Source organism: Sabethes cyaneus, chromosome 1 (assembly GCF_943734655.1).
Source record: "Sabethes cyaneus chromosome 1, idSabCyanKW18_F2, whole genome shotgun sequence".
NCBI classification, from domain to species: Eukaryota; Metazoa; Arthropoda; class Insecta; order Diptera; family Culicidae; genus Sabethes; species Sabethes cyaneus.
The window spans coordinates 30,565,044-30,574,544 of NC_071353.1; the positions used below are offsets into that span (position 1 = coordinate 30,565,044).

The window sequence follows — 9,501 nt, forward strand, 5'->3', positions numbered from 1 at the left end:
AGTTTGCCCCAATTATGCCACAGTATCTACTTAAATAGATAGAAAATTCCATCCTGCATCGTAAACGAATAACTTGTAACGCAATTGACAAATTATTAGTAAAAGACAAGTTTAATAACACTTCCAGGTGGACAAAAAAGTGGTTTTAGAAACGCTTGTTGTATAATAAAATCATCCTTTTTCAATCAATATAATTTTCTTTTTGTTCTGTTACTTGAGGGTGTATGTAGGATATTCATGTACCATGCGCCTCCATTGAGTCATTTTCCCATACAAATTTCAAGTTAAGTTTTCTCAAAAAAGTTCCATAGGCTACACCTATACGAGCAGTGCAGTGATGTTCTGGATCGACAGGACTACACTATGGTGTATATGGTTAAGCTCTAAGCCTGTGACCGATAGTGATGTTTGCTTGTAAGAGCTATAAGAGAAAAAAGCATTCACAGAAATTGCTTTTCCAAAATGGATATCAATAATGAAAATGGTAATAAAAGCAGCTGCTAGGTTGCCCATAAATGGGATTTTTTTCGTGCCACGCTCAGTTTGTCGATGTTTTGTGACATGAAAGTTAGAAAATTTTAACGCGCCGGTTATGCTAGCAAACATAATAATAAATAAAAAAAAATCTATAATTTCATGAAGAAGTTGATAACTACCAAATTTTTAACAAATTGCGGCAAAAAGCCTTTTACATGCCCAAACATTTATTTAACACTTACGGAATTGTAAAAAACCATATTTATAAATACCTATATGCAATTGGTTACAATTTCAAAAGTAATCAAAACAGCCCTGTTCGCCATTTTTTCAATGGTTTTATCTAAATCAACTAGAAAGCGCTTATTAGACTAACATTTCTTGCACAAGACAAAGAAAATTTTTCCAAGAGGGCGATAAGTTTAGCTATACTTATTGCAGTCTTGAAGAAGACAAGTTACGCTTGAATAAGAATTGTTTGAATTACTTCAGGGCACCAAGTTTTTTGCAAGATTACCATTCTAGTATAAACAAAGAAAACGTCAACGAAGTGTCGATGTAACGTGTTGTTTGTGCTGGAGATTCATATACTCGCATTGAGCTCAATATTTTTAAAGTATAGCAGTCATGTTTATTATCAATCAGAGGTTGGAAAACTCGCAAAATGAATAGATACGCCGAGCATCGGCAAACGGTTTTTATCATGATAAAACAGCTACGCGAGTGGTTCAATTCGCCTATAACAATGAGCAATATACACTCACGCTTCATAGCATCGCTGACTATACGAATATCGTGAGCAACGCAAAAGTGCGATTTACCATCTTCTGCTGCTTGTAAAGCCACTAACACTACTTTAAACTATTCCCTTTTCGTGATAATATTATTTTGAATACTTTCCGGCGTCCTCTGGCATGTTATATCCGATAAATCGAACACACTCAATGTTCAATATTCAATTGTTGAACGAATTCTGATGTTCTGTTCGTGATAAATTTCAAAGCTGATGCGTGCATTATCGCCGAGGCAGGTGAATAGTGTATGTTCATGAGGGATGTTCATCGATTCAAATGATCACTTTTTCGCGAATTCTCCGACCACTGTTATCAATATAAATTGATTTTAAAAATTAAAAGAGGACTGCACGACAGTGCGTCCATGCGTAAAGTTTAATCTACAGAATTTTTAATGTACTTTCTCTTTACTATCGCTTTTAGAAAATATGCCTCGTCTGCTTCAACCCCTCCAAGCATTTTACAAATAAAAACACTGGCTAATATAGTTTAAAAAATACGAACAACTCTAGAGGAAACCCGCACCGCCGCCGGCAAAACACAATCGAACCAAATTTATCCAATTCATACAAACCAACTAGTGCATCATCACCGGCACCGTCCTTCCCTAGCTTACTCTAACTAACACACCATAGTCAGTTGTTCCTGACATCTTCATTGTTTTGTGACTTCGCTGATCGTTTATATGAAAAAGTTTTCAAAACATTGGACAAATTTTTGCTTAATTCTCGTTTAAAAGATATATATTTTTCCAATTTAGTCTAGGTTCAAACGCCCATTTTGACAGATTAGTTGTTTACACTAGAATGTTCTTTCTTAAGAGTATGATTTCTCTTTCAAGAATATACGGTTTTAAGAGAATTTTATGGCAACATTGTTATCAACGTGCCGCTCATTTGAATCGGTTCGCGGCAGAAAAAGGACGGCTCCGAATCACTCACACAAATGAGCCATTTTGCCCACTAATAGAGCTAAATAGAATCAAGTCCGTAGAGATGTTCTTATACAGTTAAATAAAACCCAATGCGAGCATAAAAACTATTTATTTCAGTTTCAGACTACAGTAATGACCCGATTTTGTCACCCCCATGATGAATTTAGGGGTGACAAAAACGGGGCAGTGACTAAATCGGGTATTTTTTCAATTTTTTATTTTTTTGCAGATAACTTAGAACGAACTACATATACTTCATTCTGATCACTTTTAGGACATGTCGCACTTCCTTCTACCTCTTTGTGGGCATTTGTCACCTTTTCACAGCACTCCCAAAGGTATGAAAACACGCGTTTTTTAATTGCGCCGGAATGGTTGATTATACTGGTTAACTATGTTCAGAGAAATTTCACAGCGTAAGAAGCTCTTTCTTATGGTATGAACGATTCTTTGATTAACCCCCCTAAAAGTAAGATAGAAAATTTATTTTTCAAGCAGTAAGAGATAGAGCAAAACAATGTTCTACAAAACTTTTGAGAAGATTATTATAAAGAACTTTGCCAAAGAAAGTAACCTTCTAGCTATTATAGTTGTGGAGATAAGAAACAACTTTTATGCAAACTCCACGATAATCAACTTGTTGAACACAATTCTTTTCACAGTGTTTTAACACATTTGACATACTAAGCTTTTGATAAATCAAAAGCGTGACAAAATCGGGTAAAAAACGTGACAAAATCGGGGGTGACAAAATCGGGGGTGACAAAATCGGGGAGTGACAAAATCGGGGAGTGACAAAATCGGGTTACCACTGTATGACTCTTTTATGTACAACATCTAAAAGCTATATAATTGTAATCGTAAGATCTTAGCATGCCGTGATGCAAATAAATTTAATACAAAACTCAAAGAACTAATACTAACTCCATATTTAGTGAACGGGACACAACACTAATAGTTCTTACAAAACGGATAGTTTGATGGGAAACATATTTCCCCAAACCGGTCGGTTTAAAAGGTAAACTATCCGTTTTGTAAGAACTATTAGTGTTGTGTCCCGTTCATTAAATATTAAGACGTATGAATATGAATAAAACAGTTTGCTTTGCTTTTCCCGTGTAAACCTTATGGGAGAAGTAAAGTAAACTCTTTTATTCCTACGGCCTATTGAGTTACTGGTTCTTATGTTGGCACGAAAAAAGTTTTTGTAGTGAAACTAACGCAAAGGTTTAACATCTTCGCAAACAATGGCAAATGGAATGTATCCGCAGTTTTTGTGACAGATATTTATATTTTCCGGATCGGAATTTTTCTTGTGAATTGTGAAAATTATTCAATTATTCAATGAATCAGGTCATTGGTGATTTTGGACCTTTATAGTCATTGAACTATAGATGTGTTGTTCTTGCCCAGTCGATACACCAACAGATTATAACGGGGTGACTGTTGGATGCGCTAGTGGCGGTGATAACCAGAATAATCCGTTCAGCTTCTTAATTTGTGTGAGGAAAATGTTCACTGCTTTGGGGAACACCGTATTCATGAATTTGCACACTAATGGAACGAGCGATGGAACAAACAGGAAATACCGGTGAGATCGTTTTGGTTTTTTTTTCTTTTAAGTTCTATTTTTTAAGTTTTATAAAAACAATAACTTAATATTAGATAATTTTGCTTTCTACATAAACATTCTGTTATCTAACTGCTTTTTCGTCATCCAGTAATTTCATTATACAGTAATTTTTGTTACTTTGTTAAGTAACTCATGTCATACGAATGACCTATACTATTTACTACTTCTTTGGTAGTAGTTTCATCTATTTGCAGAGAGCGAAATAAGGCGCTATAACCTTGGCCTATTACAGCCGGACTTTTGGCCTAAATGCCATAAGTGCATCCTCGAGGGTCCGGAGTATTATTTAATCTTTACTAGCTAAATACTCCCAGCGAAACAAAGCTTAATAATTTTTCAGAAACGGTTGGTACGAGACGTCCCCGTTTCTTCTTTCCCTGTTAATTCAGAAATGTATGTATGTATGAATAACTTATTCACACAAGATACATTTCACAGAATCGTCTTTGCGGCAATACTTCACAGTTGACCTGGCCGATTTAACATTTGCGATGGATGTTTTCCAAATGTTAATACAGACAAGAAAATAATTTGAAATATTTCTATCATTAGAAATAATTAAAATTATTACCAGGAATCCTTTATTGTGGCTGTGATGGTATTAATAAGAATAAGAATAAGAATAAGAACAGACATTTATATTTTCCGGATCGTAAGATTCGGGCTCAACAAGTAATTTACAGTTAACATTTATAACCGCTGTCTTTGAACACAATTTCAGCATTTGGATAGAGTACAGATTGGCAGTACTATATGAAATGTTGCTACAAGCTTACAAGCACGAGTGCCTTTTACGAACGTTGAAACCGTTCGCTTATATTTGGTAAGCTTTACCGTTAGTGTCGGACACACCTGTCGCCGTGAAGCATCACCATTGACGAATCATAGCAGTAGATGCTGTGCAATACGAATCCAATAAAAATCAGAAGCTAAACGGAAGGGTACTTCCAGTTAGCAAAAAGAACAATAATTATTGTTGTTCGTTTGTATGCTTTACTCAGTGCGATACGATTGAAGAGATTTCAAGTAGTAACATACGAGTTGGAATTTTGAGATGAAATAGCACTAAACTAGAGTCAAATACATATTTGTCGAAAACTGTGTGTTTCAGCGACTGGCGACGCCAGCGGCGACGCTACATTCAGATCCCTTGCGTCAAATTGTTAAAGTTTGAAACATAACGGCAGGCAGGTTTGATTTAATTTCACCAGAGTTTAGTCATTAGTTACTTTAGTGCTCAGGTACTAGAGTAGAGTCGAAAAAATCCGGTTACTAATCCACCTGTATGATTATTGATTCTTACGATATATTATCATTCTGGGAAGATTTATGGAACTTAGATCATGTGGTATGATAGTTACAAACCTGTGCAACGTTCTATGCTGGAGTGCTTATGGATCATGGCTGGCGATACAGGTGCTGTTCTCGTTGTGAAATAATTAATACCTTTAATTTACTCTACGCGATTAGTTTCACACTGGGAAAAATCTGGCATTCTATAGTAATTGTTTTCGCAGTATTGTTTATTAATACATCCAGATTTTAATCACATAGTGAGTGTGCAGCGTTGGTTTTTAGGACATCGATTGCAAACGTTCAGTTGTTATTCTAAGCTGTCACCAAAATTGTGATGAGAGATTAATGTAATCTTTTTATATACTTCAGAAATTATTATCGATAGAAATATTGAAACAATACCAAATATAAACAAAAATATCTTCCTCATTTTTGCACTTGGAAACTGCTGATACGTCCCTGTTTATTCTTTTCGTTGATGCTCAAACTAGGTGTCTCTTAAGAAATCTGTAGTTACGTCTATTAAGTAATCATAGGTTTTAGCATTAGGAAGATAAATTGTGCTTACATTGGTAGTCTTACCCCAACGGTAAGTAAAGTACCTACCGTACGAGTCAAAAATGCTGATACCTAATACGCCATGTCCGCTATTGTGCCCCTAGCCATAGACCAGTCTTTTTTGCTGAGTTTCTATATATTTTTCTAAGTATTGAGAAAATTTGCTAATGATTTTAATCAACAATGTCTATTCTTGTTGCTGTTACTGCACATACAAACGAAAATATGCTGGCTTATCTATAAATGATCAAAGCTGTATACCTACCAATCAATGTCCAATTGAATTGTTCTCACACTACCGCCTCAGGTTGCATTGAAACTACCCAAACGAAATTTGCCATCGATGAAGATTCTCGACGAGCTCTGTCAACGATGGCAGTAAGGCATTGAAAAGAAGGCGCAGAATAAAATTACCTTCCTGCCTACCTCTTCCTATAGTTCCATCGAGCGGAAGGTAAGGTAGCGCAAGAACCTTGTATAAGTATCGGAGAGGTGCTTGGAAAGTTTAAGGCCAGCGTTTGTGTGAATAAGCCACGGAAAAAAGGAGTTGTTTTTTTTTCTTCCATTTGTACAATCGCACCAATGGATGGTGTTCGTGAGACTCTTCTACGCTGCGAAAGGCCGAACTTATGAAACACTTTGCAATGTTTAGTTCGCGGCTTAAGGAAAGCTGTTGCAAATTCAAAGTCTCTGACGAGTCATGGCCCTGCGGGGAATACCATTTTTGCGTAGCTCAATCTAACACTTGTTTTGGGTGTAATCGGAAATCCTAGTCTAAAAATTGCAGCAGATGGGTTTCTCTCGCGTGAGTCGATTCATCGTATAGCTTCAGCTGCCTAATATGTTAAGGCTTAAAATAAAAATAACACAGGTCTGCAAAAAAGCTTTATTTCAAATACACTATTATGCAAAAGTTTGGATCCACTTGCAAAAAATATATTCAACATTGCTTGCATTCAGCTCTACAAACGTTTCATACATGACTTTTACCGAATTTACTTCTATAAGGTAATAAAGTCGAATCAGCGTAAGTAATCGCGTTTGCAAGCAAACGGGACGTAATGGACAATTTTTATTTTTTTCTGAATTCAGTGGATAAAAATCTATAAGAATCAGAGAATCACGTAGATGTACTTTAGGAAAGGAATGGCAATTTTGTCTTGGCTGCCATAATTTCAACCGATTTGAACGGGGCCTTATGGAACTGTCCAAATAAACACTTAGAAACATGTGTTTGGAAATTGAAAATTATAACTGAATGCCAGGAGCAGAAAGCATCACAATCTGTAAGCTTGTTTTTACTACAATCTGAGGACAGACCACATATCAGTTGATATTCGTAACAAATCGCAGAATCAGATTTATTAGTCATCCAAATGAAACGTTGTATACGTTAGTTTATTCTCAGAACAAGTGGCAAGGGTAACACATTTCGTAAAACTAGGTTAAGTCTACTGTTATTGCATTGGAGCTCTAAAAGTTTCGCAATCCGTAGGTACATCTGAGGGTGAATCGTATATCAGGTCATCATCATTCAGTCATATCTGCCAAACTGGTTTTTTGCATGGGGGACACATCGTTTAGCCATCGGTTTAATTCTCACTAATTATATAGTTAGAGAAATTATAAGTGTCTGATTTGTGGCAGTAGTAATTTTATTTTGTAAACAAGAGCAAGAAAAGAATTTGCGTAAAAACATGTAATAGGAAGCATCACAAATTAAAATAAAAAAGACCATTTTTGTCAGGAAATAGCCTAAACATTACTTACGCTAGAATGCCGCTTGGATATCACACTGGTTCGTGCTGTTTATTCCTTTGGTCAACAGGCTTATCGGTGTTAGGCAGACTGCATTGTTGAAATATTTTGTTTGCTAGATTGATCGACCTGTTGTGAAAAAAATACAGGAAAAAAACCAATTAAAAATTGCATTTGCCGTATTTTGTATAAAACATTCTGACTTCCTTCCAGTACCGAAATCATTAAACTATGATAGTGACAGACTGGACAACAAGTTTAAGTGATTCAGTTTCACATGAAGTCAATGTACTTTGTCTAGAAACCAACTTAACCTACACAAAAAAAAACGTTATTGCAACACACCCTCAGTATGCTGTTTCCGTTAACCTTACGTGTAGAAACCAATTCTAATTGAAAATATATTTGCGAAATGCAAAAGCCTTACGTTTTCATACACTTAAGCTGATAATTACGCGGCTATAGCATACAGATGCAGTTTTACATTCGAGTGGAGCCTGGTACCTATATTTGTTGCCAATGTCAAATGGCTTGCTTTAGTATCGCATGTTGCCCTATCCGTTCCTAGCCGGGCTGTTTCGTCGGTAGTTAATATAGATGAAAACATAAGCTCTAGGGGGTATTTATGGACAAAGACCTACCACACTGTGGCGATACTGGCAGGGGCAGGTTCGTCCTTGCATCAGCGTAGAAACAACTTTTTGCATTTAGACTGTCCGATAGTGAATTTTCCTCCGATTTGAGCGTTGAGTTTGCAAAACCTGATCATGCGAATGAACTTTTCAAGACCATATGGTATTCGAAGGATGACAACATTTTGCAAGCACACCGAGCACGGGCTTTGCGGACGCTAGGCATCGAGGTGGAAATGCACATGCGTACTTTCGATATTTCCTAGAAGTGGTAAATTGGTATTGCTGCAATTTTGCCAGAGAGCATTTTCTTAGGGGTTCTCTCCCGCAACTAGTGATTGTTGCTCGAGTGAAGTGAACGTCTAGATCTGGATTCACAATTTGTGATGCCGGATATTGAAAACGTTTTACTACATATGCCACTTTATGGGAAAGGGTGGAGTGGTCGAAAATTGTTCAAATATTATTATTTTTCTTTACGAAGTTCAATGACCGCAAACTAAAGGGTGTCCCACATCAAATTGCGCCATAGAAAAAACGCTGTAGAAAATTACCTAATTGACCGATCCTTTTCAAACATTCAGAAAACAAAATATAACCTATTAGTAAGCTTTTGGTATATTTATTTCATTTAACTTCAAGACCATAACCATCGCATCTTACGCTTAACTCACTCAAAAAGTTTTGTGCAACCTGGCTGCAGTTTCATCTGTACGGAAACTCGCTTTTTCTTCATGCCTTCCTCAAACTTGACCACCTTGGGATGTTTCCGTAATTTATGCTTGATAATAGCCTAGTATTTTTCAATGGGCCTTAGTGCCGGTGTGTTGGGGTGGTTCATGTCCTTAGGTACGAAAGTGACCCCGTTGGCTTCGTAGCACTCCAGGACATCCTTTGAATAGTCGTACGAAGCTCTGGTCGGATAGAAGATGGTGGGGCCCTCGTGTTACTTCAACAGGAAGCAGGCGCTTCTGTAGACACTCCTTGAAGTAGATCTGCCCGTTTACAGTCCCGGTAGTCTCGAACGGCGCACTCCGTTTGCCACATGAGCAGATCGCTTGCCAAATCATGTATTTCTTGGCAAACTTTTAAAGTTTCTGCATCCTTACTTCCTCCGGAACATCAAACTTGTGCTAGGCGGTGAAGTACAGTAGCCCCGGAAGCTGCTAGAAGTCCGCCTAGACGTAAGTCTCATCATTCGTGATGAAAGAGTTGTGGATTTTCCTGGTGCTTGCGCAAAATGAATTCGCGACGTTGCTTTTCGGGTGACGTCATTTTTTCAATTTTCGATAATATGACCACGATAAAAATAGAGTGTAAAGAATACACTCCAAACTACTTCTACTCAAATTTTCAAGAGAAAATACCCAATGGCTAATTTTCTACAGCGTTTCTTCCGTGGTGCAATTTGATGTGGGA

At 37.0% G+C, this 9,501-nt stretch overlaps 1 protein-coding gene across 1 annotated transcript in view; it reads right to left on the reverse strand.

The window, feature by feature from the left end:
- The window catches only part of LOC128742760 (ABC transporter G family member 20), a 37,472-nt gene extending 29,898 nt beyond the window's left edge, over positions 1-7,574 (reverse strand). Inside the window, exon 1 of the mRNA XM_053839214.1 lies at positions 7,463-7,574. The gene's annotated coding sequence lies outside the window, so the exon portion shown is untranslated. The remainder of the gene's footprint in view (positions 1-7,462) is intronic.
- Positions 7,575-9,501: the final 1,927 nt, after the last annotated feature.